The 20903-nt window shown below is 29.9% G+C and overlaps 1 long non-coding RNA gene across 1 annotated transcript; it reads left to right on the top strand.

The window, feature by feature from the left end:
* The first annotated feature begins 16337 nt into the window (after window positions 1-16337).
* On the top strand, window positions 16338-18278 carry LOC141536580 (uncharacterized). The gene is made up of 3 exons (XR_012480748.1): window positions 16338-16862; window positions 17855-18110; window positions 18198-18278. It is a non-coding gene; the product is annotated as an uncharacterized LOC141536580 (long non-coding RNA).
* Window positions 18279-20903: the final 2625 nt, after the last annotated feature.

Raw genomic sequence — 20903 nt, 5'->3', positions numbered from 1 at the left:
TTCTCAGTAAAGAACGACTCGAGATTCGTGTAGTTTGTTTTTATTAGAACAGCAGCAACCGAGATGTTACACTTTCACGATAATTTTATTTAGCACTTATGAACTAATTATTTAAATTTTACGCTTTAATTTTCGGTTAACGTCTTTCCAGTTTCCCACAGGAAAAAGTGCGTAACTGACCGAATAATAATTAAACTTAATGGATTCGAACCGATGTAAATGCGGAGCAAATTAAACGGTTAATCCCTTATATTAACGAATTTATCTATTTTACGTCTGCCGGATGACCGAGACCCGCTTGAACTAAGTGCGGCGCAAATTAGAACAAAAGCCCTTACAGACGGCGGCCCGCTTTAACTAAGTGCAGTGCAAATTAATTAAAAGACCTGAATTTAGTTTTATCACGTTCGCCGTATTAACGGGGACCCGCTTGATTTAAGTGCCATGCAAATTAAACCAAAAGCCTCTACGAACGTGGGCCAGTTAACAAAGATACTTGAATTGAATTAGTTAAAAGACGTTGAGCGGTGGTTGCCGCCTCTTTTAAAAGTTCCCGCTGCTTAGCTTGCAGAAATCCCCATCGGTCAGTCGGCAGTCGCAACGATATTAATTTTAAGGTGGTTTTCGCGCATAGGTGGGTCTTCTAACTAAAGCGGGTATTTTAAATAAAAAGAAAAATTTTCGGGCGGACATAACAGTTTGAAAAAATACTTTTTATTTGTTTAAAAATCAAATAATGCGTATTAAGAATTTTTTTTTTAATTTAATTTAACAAATAAAATAAATAAAAAAAAATTGCATTACATTTTTAATTAATTTCTACAAGTATTGTTTTTTTAATAAATTCTCTGTATAATAATTTATCTGTTAAAAAATTTTTTAAATTGCCAGATAAAAATTAATTCAAGTAACATAAAATAAATAAATTAATTTTATTTAATTAAGCTCAGTAATTACGATAATTGATTAATATAAACCATACATTGCTTAATAATTTTTTTTTAGATTATTATTAAAAGAAAGTTGTCCGCCGAGCGATAAAAATGGTTGGTCGAGCACGAGTGCATTTAGATTCCATTTTCCACCAATCTAAAGTGCATTCATAATTTTTATTACAATTTTTACATTCAGTGTCCGTCGTACACTGCAACAATAAATATGAGATAAATAAATTATAAATTTTTTATTTTATATAAAAATAAGCTTTATACTCACACTTAAATCTTTGCATTGAGTAGACGTACTTGATATTATTGAAATTACCAGTAGTGCAATGAGATAAGGAATCACGGAACGAGACATTTTGTTACGCTAAAATTTTTTTATAATTATTGATTTAATTAGATCGAAAATCGAAAGAAAAAGTAGTCAAATTATCTGAGTTAGTGATATTTTATTAACACTGCACCTTGTAAGTAAATAAAAAAACTAAATTCTGACCAAATTTATAGTTTACTAATTGAAACTCTGATCAGAATTGTTTTGATTACAGCAATTCAAGATGATTATAGGCGATCATTTTAAACCGGTGATAAAAGGTGGACTAGGTCATTAATAACACTTTATTTTCGGAGTCATCAATGTATGTCATTACACTTAGCCTATTTTGTTATAAAAAGTGTTATTCTTTTTTTTTTTTTTTTTTAATGACAGGAAAAATATTTTTACTTTTATTGTTAATCGTTAATTCTACTTAAAATAAAGTCACATTGCTTACTTTTAAACATAAATAAAATCTGACAATAATTCATATAATTTTTATTTTTATTACTACGCACTGCCTTAGATTCTGAACTGAACATGCGTTGGCTATAAATTTTTTATAATAAAATTTTAAAGAAGAAATTTATTAAAAAAATAACATCATTAAAGAAATAACAATTGAATTTCAGTCTTTATAATCAATAAAAAATTATTTGGAATCAATTGCAGGAGTATAATTAATGTTGTCGTTGTTTATTGTATCAATATAGCGGCCGCAAATGCGTCTCCAGAGGATATCGATGTAGTAGTCACAATCATAATCTCCGTTACATCCATCACAATTATAACTCCACACACACTGAAAAAAAAAAAAAAAAAAAAAAAAAAAAAAGGAAATTAATGAATTTTTATATAATTACTTACCATCCTCTCGATGCAAATGTTAGCCATGCTATTCATAGATATTATTAAAAATATGAATGCATTAATCAGTAATTTATATTTATCCATCACAAAATTCAAAACAATAATATTTTTAAGCGTAAACTAGTATTCCTCGAATTACTTTAATGATTAAATGCTTTTTATATTAAATTAATTAGATGATTAACAAGCTTTTTCAAGGAAATTTCTTTTGTTTGATGAAGTTGAAAGTTAGAAAAAATAAGTTCGATTCCAATAACGTACCAAACTTCTCTGATATATCAAAATTATTTTCGTTTCAATTACTTGATATTTCTTCACATCACAATGAAAATAACTTTTTAATTGAAAAATTAATTACAACGATATTTAAGTTCAGCGGAAGAAATAAAATAAGTATAAGTCCACATTTTCTGTTTTATCGTTGATTGTTCCATCAAAAATAGAAAAAAATTTTTTTTATTTTCTATGTGGCATAAATAGAAGTAGTTTTTGATAATATTCGATAGCTACCACTTATCACAATATTTTTTTCTAGGCAATGAAACGACAGAATTTTAGCAAGAAATATTTATTTTCATTTCATTTTCATTTAGAGTCGGTTTTAACAGCTGTGGTCATATCGCCGACTTTAAACGATTGGGAGTGGCCCATTGGGGTCTTTTTGAATATTTTGATATTTATAAAATTTTTATGCTTCTTTTTTGTCGAAGCAGAATGCCCGATTACTGGCAATCCAAAAATTAGTGCAGTTCTCTAAGACTTTTTGATTTATGAGACCGCGTCCATCGATTTCTGTCATCATCAACGCAGCAACAATTAAGGCCATAAAAGCAACCAGGAAAATTTTCTCCATTTTGCAGATTTTTGTCTCAACAGAACTAAAAAAAATTATGTTTATTATAAAAAAAATTGAAGAAAATTTTTTTACAAATAATAAATATTAATTAAGATAAATCCTTTTATGTCGCTTAAAATATCTGAGATATTACAATTAAATGGTCTAAAGTTTTTTAAGTAACCAGAATATCAATGATATACATTATAATTTTTATTGTTACAGATAGAATTGAATGCTGACTTAGCACAGTGGCGGACATTATGTACGCAAATTTAATCATTTCAATTGTGAAAATGCGGGCATTAATTTTGTCAGATAATGCAATTGAGAGCTTTTATTTTTTATAATTTATTTTCATTTTAAATAATAATTTAATCAATTTTAAAATGTCTTTACTTTATAAAATTTTTACTCTTAAATTTCTATATTAAAACTTAGGGACTCAGATTAAACTCTCCAGTAACGAGACGATTCAGCGATCATGCGCCCTCCGTCGGAAATTTTCGACACTACTATTGATAGAAAAATTACATAAAGGCAATTATGACCTTATCAGGCTTGATATGAGCGTATATTATCATATGGGAACATATCAAGCCAAATATGTTCTTACAGAAGCAAATATGCGTGCCTATGGCCAATTTTGAAAAGAAAAATACATTTTCTATTGACTCTCTCCAATTTTTAAATGAGGTTCAAGAATAATCCTCATCTGGCAGTTAATATAATCTAAATATGTTTAAGAATTTAGTTCCCTCTTAAAAAAAAAAAAAAAAAAAAAAAAAAATGATAAATATCCGACTTTTTTCTTTATACATCTCGCATGTATTCGCCAACCGGCAGTCGGCCTGCGAGAAGTCTTCGCAACGTAGAAATGAAACATATCTCCAATTTTTTTAGTATAACGTATATTTTCTTCGAGGGAGAGTGTATATGCTGGATGCTGTATGCTACTTTTCACAGATCACTAAATTTATGACGGTCTTCCTTAACTCACTTTATTTTTAACCTTTCACCCATTAACGAACTTTATCTCTCGCCCGTATTTCTCATTCTCGATACACACATTCTGAAATATTTATTTTTTCCTTACTGTTCCGACAAAGTCCTTGGAAATAACACCTATACCTACATACCTGTCATTTCTTAATTTATTTATCGTCCTCCAAAAAACTTGTAAAACCAAAATCTCACAATTTCTTTTTACATAGCTTAAAATTTCCTAGAATTTTCCCGTAGAAATTTTCTTAAATGAGTTTTGTGACTTTCTTTCTTTTTTATGTCTCTAAGAATTTTCCGTCTTACGCCATTTGTTTTTTGTCTTAATTACAATTATAATTTAAGATATATAATGTTATATTAAGTATACTGTGCTAACTCTGGTAAGACTTACCAAGCTGGATAATAATGTTGACATTAACTGCATAATTATGGAACACCCTTCTGGCATTACTGCCAGACTAAATTACCAAGCGTACGAGCAATTAGGACGCAGCTTTATATTCATAATGTTCATCACTAAATTATAGATACATACACATATGCTTGAACGTTCGTAATAAAGTTAAAATTTTGTTATAAATTATAGTTACGTTTAAAATTAAGTAAAAAGTCCATTTTTCCGAAAACAATTTTAATTTTCTTGAAATATACTGGAAAAAAAATGTTGAATCAGGGTAATAATTTTTAGTTTTCTCAAAAGTCATCAAATATCAATGGACATTCTGAATACAATAGGTGTGATGTAAGTTTTAACTTGTGGAAAAAACCGGAACTAAATGAATCACCATCTTAAAAAAATTCTTTGTATTAAACAATGTCACTTACTGTAGATTGAGGAGGATGGAACTACTGGGCCGGGACAAAATTTTTGTTGACTAAAAAATTTTAGGTAACCATTTTACTTAATATATAGATAGTAGACATACCTCATACATAAGTGAACATGTTTTAACAAGAATTTTTTTCTCATCAATGCAGGCTTTTATTCCGGAACGGACAACTCACCATTTTCGGTGTTTCATTTGGTCTCGCTTTCTCTTATATTATGTTATCGAGGAAATGGATATCGTCAATTTTTATAAATCTTGTTCGAAAATTATTTATTCATTATTTTATTTATCGGAATTGAGAAAAATATAAATAAAAATCTTTATAAATATATTTACTGAGAAGTATGTAAGCTGCAACACGTAAGTGAGTTTTTGAAGGGTTACTTAATTTACCTCTATGCAAGCGAAAAGTTTTGGCTACCTTTCGCCACCTATCGGATTTTTGGAGAACTATGAAATTAAAAAAAATGTCGATTTACTGTAGTTTTACAAATGTGTGAACAACGTCTAAAAAATTGACAAACTTCACAGAAAAATTACGAAATTCATCTATTTTTATTATTAAATGACCTAAAAAAGTACAACTCAAAACTTAATTTAATAAAAGTCGTGCAGTTTCCGCCAATAGTCAAAATTTTTAAGTTTAAACTGTCTGAATAATTTATTGATAAATTTAAAACAAGAATTCTTGCAACAATAAAAAATAAATGAACTGATAAATTTGTCATTTTAGAAGTCTTGACTGGAGAATGTATAGAATTCACGTCTACGAGAAAATAGATCAATTAAGAAAAGGATCAAATAAATATACTCATACATCTACAGATGTATAGTGTTATTCAGAAGGAGATTGTGAACAAAGACGTTGGTTTTCTTGTCGCACAGACTGAGAATCTCAATCTCCTTGCAACCCCAACGAACTGCTACGTACATAGTATGGAAGGCGAGTAAGAGTAGACTATCTCCAACCGAAGTTATTCTCTCTGACTTCCTTTCACTACTACAGCATCTCGCGATCCACTTCTCGTCCAACCGAGTAAATGTTTAAATTCAAGACAAGTTAATTAAAACTGAGTGTAATTATAGCCGTAGTATTGCTGGGAAAACCAACATAACCAATTGAATATCATGCTCTAGGTATTAACCACTGTGTTTTATTTTTAATTTTGTAGATTCTAATAAACAATATTTAATTAAAAGCATGAGAACTCTGCCATTGAATTGAGCAAGCAAACAGTAAACATGTTTTTTCCCCTAAATTTATAATTAATAAATTACACTCAACTTTTAACATCAATGATAGAGTGATTGAGAATAATGTTATAGAATTCCTAATACTCCTCAATCCAATTTATCTAGAGTATGACTCAGCAAATTTAAGTCCGATTAACACTGGACATATCGCGTGCCATTTGCCAGTGTCCAAGCCATTAAAATCAGATTCCACTCCCTTGTAATGCGCTCATTCGTTGTATTGCATTCGACATATATTACGGAAACTTTTCAAATTAATGCATTTATCCGTTTGTATGTAAGCTTTAGAGAAGTTCTGTCTCTTCATTAGATAATAAATGTACAATAAAATACATAAATGCCAACAAAAGAAACTGAAAAAGTTTGGAAAATCCAAAAGTTCATGCTTTATAATCTCATTTTACATAATAAAATTGATTAAAATAAAATTTCGAACAGACTACCCGTTAGAAGTATCAAAATAAATAAAAATGTATTTTTTTTTATTCTAGACCACAGAGTGTCTTTAAAAAAAAATGAGAGGGGACGTAAAAATTAGAAACTGTACAGAAAGAAAAAATAAAAAAAAATGAAAAATTTTTTTTTTTTTTTTTTTTTATAGGAAAAAAATAATTTTAGATGTAGACAACTTGCGAATTTTCATCCAAACTTTTTTTTCCGAATCTAAAAGAATTTTTTTCAACAAGAAAATTATTGTAAAAAAAATTTTTTTTTCTTTAATCGAGTAATAAAATTGTTTGAAATTTTAAACAAATAAATTGCTTGTTAAAAAAGTTGCTTATTTTTTCCAAAAAAAATTTTTTCTCTCAGTATTAGAAATATAATCGTCCTTGAAAGGATATTTAAAAGTGAATTAATAATTAATAGATCATCGGTCAATTTAAAAATAATTTAAAACATGTGAAATCTTCCAAAGACAATATCGAATGTCAATATTATTTCAGTATTCACCCATAGATTTAAATGAATAATTTATAAAGAGAAGAATAATAAATTGGCGAATAGAAGTCAAAAGGTATATACGTATCTAAATCGTAATGTTTTATGTAATTGTATTTCGGGGACGGATTTCTCGGTATCTGGAGGTCATGGTGGTTTGGAAAATCAAGACAAGGAACGAGGATAGGGATAAAGATAAAGATGAGGATGAGGATGAGGATGAGGATATTGAGTAGCGAGAAATCGAGGTGCAGGGAGGAGTATACAGCTTACTAGCTATAGTAAGCTACACGAGCATTACGGACATTAGATTGGGACACGAGCGCAATAAACCTATCTGTATAATCTGCCCTGCAGGAATTAACAGCCCTCTGAAGGTAGCCACTAACGAAGTAATTCACTGGATGAACGTGGGGGAGAACCTCCGTGTAGAGGGGGTTTTATGTATTTACTTCAGTGTATATGCATCTGTGTGTATAAATACATAGATAATACATTGAATCTTCTAGAACGAAGATTTAGATCGAATTACCGAGTAGCCGCAGTTAATAATTCCCGAATTACATACACAACTGTTTCTCTGCGCTATTAATTTTACTTTTTTTTTTTCCTACTCTTTGTCTTTTTGATTTACGAGTGCTATTTTTGCTCCTCTTATCTGCAATAAGTGGCATGTATTTTGCGCAACTCATACACTGAAAAAAAATAACTTGAATCAAGACAAAAAATTCTTGAGTCAAGAAAATTTAATTAAATCAAGAACAATTTATCAGTATAAGAATTTTTCAACTCAAACTAAGAAGATGAAATTCTTGAAAATTATTTACTTCATTTAAGTAATTTTTTTCTGTGTAACTTAGAAAGCTTTGTTATTTCATTATTTAATTTTCTCCGTGCATAATTTAAATATGAAAAATTCAAAACGTAAAAACCTTGAAGACACACTCAATAAAATATAAAAGATACTAAAATACTCCTAAACAGTCTGCATATTGACTTTATATTTAACATCAATAAAATTTGTTGCCAAGAGGAAACGTGCTGCGTATGAATATGTACCCACTTTTGACCCAATGACGGCTGGCGTTTAGATCCAGCGAATGAAACAGATAGATTCTCGGAAAGTCACGGCATCATTGAAACTTCGGATTTCTTTCAATGTCCAGCATCAAATGACCAGCACCAGCGAGTCGTTGTCACAACTGAACTGCGTCTTCGATTCTAGCCTACTTCAATATTCATTCATAAAAATTTTAGAGGTCATTTTAACATTGTAAACATTCGACCAGCCAACATTTATTGACAATCAATGGAATATATAATTTAATTTTTTTATAAGTAAAATAACATTGAATGGCTAAATGAAAGATGGTTTCTATTGAAAACATCGGTGGAAAAAATTTTTGATTCAATATACATATACTATTTAAATTTGAAACTTGAATTATTGGAAAATAGTATAAATCATGGATATTGCATCATATAAAGTACGCCGATTACATCATTTTGCATGTAACTGTGGCTTAAAAGTCAACGTATGTCAATATTATAAATAATTATCTTATTGTCGTTTAATTGAAGTTTATACCTTCACATTTACGGTTCCTTTTAAGAAATATTCTTTTAACATTTTAGTCATAATTGAATAAATATTCTCGATTTATTTATGCTCCTTTAAAAATTTTAATTGTTGGTCAATTTTATTTTTATTTTTACTAGAGATAATTAATTTTTTAATTAACAAAATTTTTTTTTTAATTATATAAATCTTAAAATATTTTTTTGTTATAAAAATTCAATTTTAAAGTGAAATAATTAAATAAAATTAATTAACCTCTTGCTATTAAAAATGAATAAATAATCAAACGTTAACAATAGTCTTCATTAAACTAAAATTGTAGTCAATAAAAATATTGCTTGTATCGTAGTTAATTAAAAAATCGTCTACGAATTTTTTGGTTAATTATAATTAAAAACATTCACATAAAAAATTTTAGAAATATTTATATTGGCGCACTTCATAAAGTAAATGTTTACAAGTAATAATACACGAGCACCGTTTTTTTTGTATCGGAAGTTGACAAGAGTTCCTCGCCAGTAAATAAAGCAACTTCTTAAGACGCTCAGAGGCACTGCGGCTTTTGTCTATTTCTTTGTACTTTTATTTCCAAACCCTCGTGACTAGAAAATTCACCGAATCAACAAAGCGATTGAAATGAGAAGAAAATCCTTAAAAAAGCTATAAAATTTGTTTATGTAGATCAAAGTTAGGTAGACCTAAATTTTCCGTTCTTTATGTACAAAAATTATTGCCAGTATTTCTGAATAAAATTTTTATAAAAAAAAATTCAAAAGACAATTTTTTAGTACTTTAATTTTTTTTTTTAATATAAAAAATAAAATAAGTATAGAAGATTATAGTTAATGCAAAAAGTATGAGCCGTAATTTAGTACAACTTTGAAAATAAGATAAGATAGGAAAGTCGTGGTAAGATATGTGACTTATATGTTCTGGCAGTGACTTCATAGCCTAACTCACATCCAAGATATTTTCACGCGAAACCCCTGGCGAGCCACAAATATATTTATGTCGATAGTTTCTTGATTTGTCGGCTCACACCGGTCATCAATATCCTCCCCCAGGAGCTCTGAGATATTTGGGGTAACGCATGGAAACTCACTCCTTACTGTAGGGTGATATCCTATATAACTTGTCCAACTTACAGATGCAGAGGATCGATTCGAATCATGCCTCGTATACTTTCACACAGATTGCCTATTTATACTCGCTGATAACTGATAACTACTCTCTGCTATAATTAACCCATTCTCGTATTTTATTACAGGAGTGTCGGTGATTTATTTTTTAATTTTAAGCATTTTTTATTACGGCTGTCATTAATTAAAATAAAATTAATAGTAAAAAATGGAATGTATTAAAAATTTTATTGAAAATTAATAAAAATTCTAGAACATCAACACATTAATTTTTTATTATCATACCAAGCAAAAGTAATGCAATAAATTTCCCGAAGAAAATTAATTAAAGCAAAATAGGTCAGTAATTCCAACTAAGCTCTCGCCTAAGGACAAAAAATTGTATATCCTTTCGGTATTAGCGACAAATTTTTCACAACAAAAAAAAAGCCTTGATCCTTTTATAACCAAAGTTCACTTAATTCGTTAATATAAACTAAGACATCTGGTTTAGTGCGCATTAGCGAAAGCTAATAGTGAGAAGCTTTACGTTTTACGACAAAACTTAACTCTAATATTCCTCGGTAGATTTAGTGTGATGCCACCCAGGCTCTGAAAAACTAAAAATAAAACAACAAAAATTAGAATATAGTTGAATGAGATTCCACCGGTGAAATTATTAAGAAAAATTTAACGACACGATTCAGGGCCAAAAAATTTTCTTTTATTCTTCGCTCATTTTTATTTAAGCTTATTTTTTATTTTTCTACCTGTTGCAGGATTTTCAAACAAATAAATTTTTTCGAGCTAAAAAATCCAAGGCTTCGCCGGAATTCCGGATCTCGAACCGTAAAAGTTATGTTATAGGAAGAACATGGAGGTGAAAATGAAAAAAAGTAGCCAGCAATAATTTAACGACAATCACACGAGGGTTCTCCTCCCCCCTCTCCTTATACTTAACCTTATACTAGTTATAGAGTCAGCAGACTGGTGCACTCCAGGTTATCGTAGTTGTAGTCATCGTCAAGGCGGTAGACCGTGACACAAGTTTACGATCCAGTATTGAATATAATTTACAACGTCCGTAGTCTCTAGCCCAACTAAGTTCAAGTAACTTCACCATTACCTGACACATCTGTGATTTGTTTTTACGTAATGTTTACCCCAATATTCCTCAGATTTATTTTTTTTACAGTAGCGAGATAAATTATCGTGAAAATTTAAAAAAGAAATTTTTTACTTTTTCAATCGATACAAACAGAAGGGCCCAAATTAATTTAAGAGAAATGCTTTTTTCTATTTCTATTTCTATTTTTTGTTTTTTGTTTTTTTTTTTTTATGCCTCCGTCTAGACGATTTCACAAGATAACTAAAAAATCTAACTAACGACGTTATTTCTTTCTCCTTGAATCTATCTTAAATCTATATGTATATATCATATATTCCTTCTCACTTTCTATTACCGAGGAATATAACAATAACAACAATGACAACGATATCGAGATTAATACGACGACGTGGATTCGTAAACTTTTAAAACGAATAGTTAACTCAGATATATGGTGGACAGTTGTAATATAGGGTAAGGCCGAAGCTAAAATCCTTCCTCCAGCACTTTTGCTGGACAAAGAATAAAAGAATGAGATACACTTACATAGTGTCTTTTCATATATAAGAGTTTATTTGTGTTTATGTTTGGATGCATACGTGTGGATATAAAGGAGTAGGTAGACAGATCCATCTTGAAATTGTATCGGCATCTCTTTGGCCATTAGCATACTGGAACTGACGTATCTCCAAATGTTCTCATTAGCCGAAATTCATGGGCGGCTTCTCTGGCCTCCAAGCTACACTATATATTGAGTATAATTCTTGAGGTAATCCAGTGTTTGGGTTGTATATATTTATGTAAAGTTGAGGTAAGTTTATGATAAAATTATCCGAAAAAAAGTGTGGAAATTAAAAAAAAAAATTTTTTTTAATTGGAACAGAAAATTTTACATTTTTGGATGAAGTTTTTTTTATTAGTTTGGTTCTTGAAATTTTTTTTGCTAAAAAAATTAGATTTTTGGAAATAATATCTAGATTAATGAATAAAATTTATAGTGAAAGAAATTTCAAATTGGTTCGAGAAAAATTTTGGGAAAAAATTATAAGTGAAAAAAAAGTTGATGAAATTTATAAAATTTAAGACAAAAAATAATTTCCTAGCATTGAAAAAAAAAAATTTTTTTTTTTAATTTTATAAATTGTGATTAATTAAAAGCAAGAGATTAATAATGAATAATTAAATAAAATAAAAAAGTGACTATGTAGCAAAAAACAGTATCCATAAAAATGTGTTTAAATTTTAATGACTGAAATAGAAAAGAAGGTACATTGACCGTGACAGGAGTAATCGATGCTTGTCTGTTGTCTTGAACGTCTCTCTGAGGTCTCCGGTGTATGCAGAAAAGAGGGATCAACGAAATAAAAGAGTGGTCTTTTCCTTCAACCTCGTATCAGGGTGGTAGCTCTCTACGTGGTTTAACGTAGATGGATATAGATAGAGGTAAAGAGGTAAAAGAGGAATAAGGTATGCCAGCAAATCATGTACGCAGATTGTTGGCAGATCCTGTCAACTGGGACTTACAGTTATTTCTTAGCGACAGGGAGAGCCTAAGAAACCAAGGAATGCCTTTATATGCAAATAAGTTGAGTGGAGGAGAAGGATAGGAAGGCTGAAGGTTGGATGCATCTCTCCACGTCCTCAAGGGGTAACCAGCTATAGCTTAACACTGGTGAAGTAAAACCAGCAACAGCAACACCAGAACCAGAACCAACTTAACCGATCAGCCAACAAGACCAACAAGAGCGCCGCAAGTACCTTCTCAAGAATCGATCTGAGATATGGATTCGTTTGCCTATACTGTCTTTTTATTTTACTCCTTACTGTATATTTATTTATTTATTTATTTATATACATCTGTGAATATATAAATGAACTTACGTTAATTTAACATTGTCTTACCCTTCTGTGCCTTATAAAAGATTATGATGATCATTATCATGATTAATGAATTATTAATGACCGTAGCTCTCAGGGATCCATCAATGACGTGAACGTGACGAAGATGCGCCACCAATGTGGGAATTACGAATAACTATTTACTTGCATTATATTCCTCGTTGGATAAATATCGGAGCTACAAATAAAAGTCACGCATTGAGACAACAACAACAACAACAACACTATTTATTTATATAGATTTAAAGCAAAGCACGTGTGCAGCGATAGAGAAGGACAAGTGTTAGCAAGTGAGGGATCTAGATGCGACTCGGGTGTGCTTGTCTGATGATATGTCACCAACCTGGATTTTTCCCTCCAACGACGGTGGTGGCCGATCGTTTTAAAACTCCTTAAATAGTCTATTTGTTCTCGACAATTATAAGTCTCTTTAGATATTCATTTGCGAACGGCTATTGTCGTTGCGTGCCATCACAGCTTTAACAGCGTAGCTAAAGGGCAATGACTCTAACTCAGTCACTCTGGAGCCTCAAAGCCACATTGTACACATGCTAATGCGCTCAAACTAATGAAATCTAATATATATTTACATCAGTTTTAAGCTACCATTGTTTTATGCAATATGCATTCCAACAATTTAACCTGCTGGCGCTGTTACAGTGTCTAATGTAAATCAGAAATGGACGAAAGCTAACTAAACTGGTGGCTGATCGTGGATTACGAAGGATATCTTTCAGTTGGTAGGATTCTTCACCAACTTGTTTATTCACATTATAACGAGAATATCTTCAGTTGTTGTCAGTATTAATCTATCATGATCATGATGAAGGGAGCTAGCTACTTTGTGTGTGGTTCTCTGCTCCTGGTTTGCGGTTGATAGGCTAAATAATATGTACATGTTGCAGGCTGTTTGCAAGCCGCGTACAAGTAAGCATCGAGATATGGTTCAAACAGCTGACTGGATTTAAGTAGCTCTTGGTTCTATTATATGTCGATGGATGTAGATGGTATGGACGTACCCCGCATCCAGCAGATAGACGGCTGATCTGTCTACGCCCACGCTGATTACCCTGGAGAATTCATTTCACTTTGGATATGTACATAGGTAAGTACCTAAGCACATCAGGCTAGCTTATTACGTTAATTCTCTTTCAATGAGGCTTGCGTAATTATAATGAGCCAAGTAATTGATATAGAATTAATGGGAGGAAAAAACTTTTTTTGTGCAATTACCGGATTGTTTTTTTTTTTTTTTTTTTTTTTGATGGTAAGTAATAACGGATGATATTTTATTTTAAAATGAGAATAGAAATGGTTGGATGGAGAGTGATTGGAATGAGAGTGATTGTAAAATTAAAGAGAAGGGAGCAGAATAGTGGCGGATCAATCGACAATGGTTATCGCATAAGGGTCGATGCTCATCGTCTTTCCTAACAACACTCGCCCAATTTCACTCAAACAGAAGCCGATTAATTCACGGCATCCAATTTAATCCGTTCCCGGGGAAGCTGGGGTACTGTTCATTTAAACATACAGACGGCATTCGGGCTATTATACATATTTTTAACTGTCAATCTCTGATGACTGCGTTGAGGAACGTCCACGCGAGATCTCGTTGATGGCTCGGGGGTTAAATTACCTACGGGTCACAATGAAACCCTACGAAAGCCATCAGAGGGCAAGTTCTATGCTTCGGATTAATAATACTACCTATTTATGTGAGTGTATGTGTGTTATGTACCGTGCACAGGGACGTCGATGTTTAATACACAGTGCTGAATTTTGAATTACAATTAAGAACATGTAAAGCAGGTGTATATTTTTGTTTTGAACAAAATACTGGGACGCTTTTTGACCCAGTAATTATTGAATAAAAAATCATTAAATTTGGCAAGAGAACGTAAATAATAATCCTTCGTAAATTGATTTTTTTATTTTTAAATTTAATCATTGAAAAAAAAATAACAAAAAATTTTTCCACTGTATATACCTCTTCCACTAATTGTAAATTCAAGTCACGATATAATCTTACCAGCTATTATTTATAACGTCGTGTAGTTTATATAGTCAGTACCCAGTACAGTTTGATATGCTAATTGTTTTGTTAATATTTTAATAAATTAATTTATCAAAAAATATTTATCTTTATAATTTATTTGCATTTTAAATACTTCGTAGGTTTCTAAATAATCTAAACAGTCGGAGGAAAAAAATACATACATATATTTACACGTGATATATTTAATGTCTATTTATGAAAAAAAAAAAAAAAAAGCAAATCTAGGCCGCGTATATATTATTGCAGGAAATTTTTACAACTTCAACATTTGGTAACTTTACGGGTCTCGTGTACACAAACGTGACGAGTAAAAAAATTCATATATCTCCCTGGTTTATATCTAACGCGGAGTTTATAAATATACATATCGCTCCCTACGTACTAGTTATAGTTTTTTCCGTAATCCAAGAAATTTTATTATTGACAAACGTATTGAAATAAGCGAAAGCCGAGCTTTTATATTCCTGGCACTTTTACGTCTCCTCTGGGCTTTTTCCCCTGGTGCTGGCCGGGGTTACACACCTCATAAAGCACCCGCATTCAGCGATACATTTAACATTGCTCTCTACATATTGTGTCTTGTTTTTTTTTATATATTTTTATCTATTTAGTTTTTAGTCGTACAGAAAAAGTAAATAATTTTTTGTAATAAATTTTCAACTGTTAATCAATAGTGAGTAGAGAGTAGAGATGTTATGATTATTAATGTAGAGTGGAGAGTGTAGAATATAAAGACGAATTGAATATTGGCAAGTACCATGGTAACGATATGTTGCGTGTAAACGACTCGAGTTGTTAAAGAGCTCGAGGATTAAGTATCAAGTGGGTGTATATAGAGACAGTGGGAGTAAGAGAGAGAAGGAAAAAGTAAAACGACGGTGGTTAAGTTAGTAGATTAATAACGCGTGGCACAAGGGCTAATAAGCATCAGACGGTTTCGAGTTCACATACTTGGTAGTGTCGTTGTTGAAGCCCCCCATAGCAATATCATATTCATCTTTAGTCTTACTAGCGCACAACCTTTCTGGTGTAGTTAGCCCTCAAGTGATCATTAAACTATAATATTACTTTCTGTACTCGTATAACTTAATATGAGACAATGAGATAATAGCCTACATTTTTATTAAATATTGTTGTTATTATGCCTTCGCTTATTTAAGCTTCGTATTGTATCATGTTCCGATATTATTGAGAATATTTTTTTTTTACCACTTTGCAATGTTGTATCAAGCTTTAATTACAATTAAAGTAAGTTCCTTTATATTTATAAATCGACAAAATTTAGTATTAAAAATCTCCGACAGGTGGCGCATGATCGCTAAATCCTCTCCTTGCAAGAGAGTTAAATTCAAGGAATTAAGTCTAGGATAAAAATATTCGTATGACTTTTTTACTTTTCTTGAGGGCTTATCTAAAAATTATTTTTATTTTAATCAATTAATATTTTTTTTATTTAACATATCGATTGACGAATAAAACTTTTCAAGAAAAAATACAAAATAAAAAAATTATTTTTTTATCATAATACATAGCTGGATATTTTTACGTCTAAAAACTTGTTCACGGGGAACTATAAAAAATTGCAATTTAGTTATAAATTTAAAAACAATTGTCAATAAATATATAATCTTAAAAGTCATGTAAAATCTATGAAGCTTATTATTATTATTATTTAATAACCCTACATTTATGAGCGATAAATTAAGCCTTAGTAAACATGCATTCATTAAATACTAATAAATTTAGTCTCTGCAAATAAACTTATGTCTTTACCTAATCTATTAATTTTAAAGTCTAGAATGGAATTAGTTATTTTAAATTTTAATTAAAATAAATCTGGTATTACATCTAACGACTTTTTAACATTTAGGATGAATAAATTCAATGAAATGAGAATAATATTGCAGTCAAAGTTTATTAAGTGGATTATAGATAGATAGTGGACAATGGAGTGGATATGTATATATTCAGTTATAAAGTATAAATTTCTCGCGAGAGTTTTCCTTGAAGCATATCCACAATAGTAACCTCGTTGCAGTGTTGTTGAATGCAATAAAGATACCTATTTGGCTCAGCAGTGGCAGCGTGAAACTCAGGGGTAGAAGGGTAAGTTTTAAATTAGAAAACTTTTGCTACGTCGTCGACGTCGTCGAGCGTCTCCTATACATATAGTACAAACTAGAGATTATATTACCTTCATACCCTTACTTATGTACCTGTATACCTGTATGTTGATGAAATACAGCCGAAGCGAACTCCGAAATCACGAGTATAGTTTAATTTAAAAATATCTCATCTTAATCTCAATCTTACTTTGGAAAAATCGATAATTCAATAAGTTTGAATATCATTAAAATATTATAAATTTGCTTTGAATTACGGGCTTTATTCACTATTTGGCTATGTTGAGTTTTTAATTTTTTACACTGCTTATTTATTTGGTGGAAAAATATTAAGTAAAAAATAAATAAAATATAATTTCTCAATGATCTATAAAATATATTTAAAAGACTGTATTTATTATATTTTGGTTTTTCATTTTTCATCATATACTTAAATTACTTATATTACTATGTCTCCTAACGTATCAAAAATAGGCCAACAGTATAAAAACCTTTTCTGTAGAAAATTCCTTAAGCGTATCCTTATTCTCACGATATTTTTCTCTCTCCTTATTCTCATAATATTTAAGATTTCTTTGTATTTAAGAAATCATTTCTTAAACATAATTTTTTAGTGTTTAAAAAATATTTCTTAGTATTTATAAAATATTTCTTAAATACTAAGAAATGTTATAAGTACTAAGAAATATTTTTTCAATACCAAAAAATAATTTTTTAAATTAATCATAATGACGATACTATTAATGAGTAAACAAAAAACCCAAAGCAATTAACAATCAAACTTTTAAATTATCGAAAAAATCCACCAATACTAGCGCTCCTCCTTATCTCCAAAATTACTTTAAATTGATCGAGCCTCAGGGAAATGTCCATCAGTCTTTTTCAAATCTTCGGTTTTAAATTTTCACTGAAAAAATTACCAATAAGCAATAATGAATTTTCTGGTGAAGACTTCGGACCTGTCATGTCTTACAGTAATCCTATTATTCAAAACTACGCAGAGGATGCTTGGAAAAAGCTTTATGATGAAGGAAGAACCAGAGGCGCTACAGATATGGGATTCGCGGATGTTTATTGTCCTCATGTAAAAACCATAGGAGAAGAACAAAGATACAGTTTTTTGGTAATATATGGCGCTGTTGGTACAAAATATGCTTTGTACTGTCATGTGTATGTTTGGACCAAAAGCCATGATCCTCTGACCATCGATTGCTACCACGGATTTTGGAACGTAAGCAAATTTGTATTTCCTTAATTTTACCTTCTTTTTATTTATTTTTTTTTTTTTGTTTATAAGTTCATTTTTTTGTTGCTCCAGGATCTCAGAGAATCTTCAGATAGGAAGCAATATGATCTGTGGTACTCCTTGTACAACAACAAGCAGTATTGTCCAGATGATGCCAATACCAAATTATAATTTTATATTTAATGTAAAGATGTGTTTCATTTTTTTCAACTAAAATTGTCTTGAATATTAATTTTAAATTTGTCTGATAGTCTTACGGACATTAAATATATATATATATATATATATATATATATATATATATATATATATATATATATATATATATATATATATATATATTAAAAATACATATCTTTTGCTTCTTAGTAATCTAATGCACAAGAAATTTAAATGTAAAAAATCATACACAGAAAAAAAAATAATTTTAATGATCATAAAGATTAAAAAAAATTTTTTAGTCTTGATTTGAGTATTTTATTTTTACCACTCTATTTTTGTAAATTAAAACTTTTTTTTTTTTTAAATATAATCTAAATTATTAAGAGAATAAGCAAAATTTTGTGACCAGTGTATTTGAATGATAAAATAGGTTTTTATGATTAAATTCAGTATCGTTGCTAGTATTATGTAACACAGCAAATTTTTCATATTTTTCCCAGTAAATTTAATAATTTTTTTTTTTATAAATATCAAAGTATTAAACTTCGTAAATATGAAAATTATTTTTTGTAAATTAATACCATGTAATTTTTACATATGTATTACATGTATATAATTTTCATATAAAATTTTTTTCGTGCATAATTCGTAGATCTTTTTCATGTTTACAACCAAGAGAAAAAAAAAATATATAAATAACGCTACTTTATAGCAATCGACAACTTAAAAGACTGATGCATTTATTAGTGATACAAAACTGATGTAAGAAATGTATTAAATCTTTTCTAATTAATGTAATCATGATTGAAGTTAAGTAGTATATCTGTAATATTTATCGTATTAATAAACCATCGATTGATCACAGGCATTGAAAAGCTATTAATCATCATATATATACCCTTGTATCAATGTATTTACTTGTTTTTACATTAAGGCTGCTTATTGCTTCCCATATCTCTCTATATACATACATGTATACATATGACATTGGAGTTCGCGGTTTAAGTGGTCGATGTGATTATTTTTTATTATTATTTATTATTATTAAATTATAATATATTTGTAAAAAGTGTATATGAATAGCGAAATAATAAAATATTATTATTATTATTCAGTTAGCGACTGGGAAAAAAGGGATTTATAATCGGTATATGGGATCGTCGGGACTATTTCATTATGTCCTCGGATCGGTCGCGCATAACATAAATCGATGAGCCGAGACGCGTAAAGCATCCGCGCTCTATCAAATTGAATTTATGATCTCGTCGATGATGGTTTTACTTGGAAAGTAATCGTTTGCCGCAGATGTGGCTTATAGCCACCTCAACAAACACATATTATAAATACTCATATGTATATATATTCCCGTCATCATCATCATCATCATTATCATCATCATCACATGTATAAACATTTATATACATATATTTGTATAGATCATATAATATAATATAATATTCTCTAGTAGATAAGCTTTGGCCAGAGATTTCCACTAACAAGTACCTCGAATAACGGAACATGATTAATGTGTTAGGTACTTATAACGAAGGACGATGTTACAACGAATAGAAATGTTATATTCGCATCATCTGTATTAACTTTTAATTCACATTTAAAAGTAATATTTTATCCATCTATCATTGTAAATGTGTACCGACTATCGTATATTGTGTTTATCCGTGTATTGCGTCATAAAGTTGGAGGATTTGATAAACGTGATCATGTTAATACATTTTATAAATTTATTATCATTTGAGAAAATAAATACTAAATTATAAATTAACATTTATCGTAAATATAAACATATATATTATGCTTGTGTGTGTATATAGCCAACAGATACTTAGCCGATGTTACTAACAGTGATATCGGTAAAAAGTTTAAGCACAACGGCGACGGTTTATGCTAATTCTCAGGACGTATCAAACGTTAATATCGAATATTTATGATCGTCGAAGGTAAGACTTATGTTTATTACTTTCACCTCCAGTATCACGATAACCGTGTCCCCGCATAGCTCGCCCGTCCGAATGGCTAAATTATGCAGCACGTACGAGGAAATAATTACCAGCTTAAGAATAATTGCTCTTTTGTTTAAAAGACGATTTACTTATTTTCCGATCTAACTACCAATGTACTCAAATTTTAGATTTTCTTTTAGCTTTACACATTTTCTCTATTAACATAAATCCCTTTTGATATATTTTATTATAATTAGCATGTTAATCCGCCTTACGGTAAACGGTAGCTGTAAGTTTTAATTTATTCGAAGGTTTGAATATTATTAATTACAGAACGCAAACTATGAGTTAAATTTGAATTTACTATTCAGAACAATGCTGGTCGAGCTTGATAAATTTCTACGACGGTCTATTGTGATATTTGAAGAAATTTATCGGTTGATAAATGTGGAAATAGTCGGTCGAGAACGGTGCATAATTTATTTTTTTATAAACTACATTTGAATACATTTGAATGCGTAATCATTTTTCCAGTTATTAATAAATATTGTATTCGAGATCGCATTCAATCGATTGGAGAATTAATCCAATTATTAAAAGTAACTCCCGGCTTTTTACTGTTCTTTCTAGAATGCATAACAAGGACAAATGCGAT

The sequence above is a fragment of the Cotesia typhae genome, unplaced genomic scaffold (genome assembly GCF_013202065.1).
Source record: "Cotesia typhae breed Kobodo isofemale line unplaced genomic scaffold, CoteBio_Ctyphae scaffold_152, whole genome shotgun sequence".
In the NCBI taxonomy this organism is placed as follows: domain Eukaryota; kingdom Metazoa; phylum Arthropoda; class Insecta; order Hymenoptera; family Braconidae; genus Cotesia; species Cotesia typhae.
The sequence above is the reverse complement of the archived record's forward strand: the minus strand, read 5'-3'. Positions and strand labels throughout refer to the sequence as shown.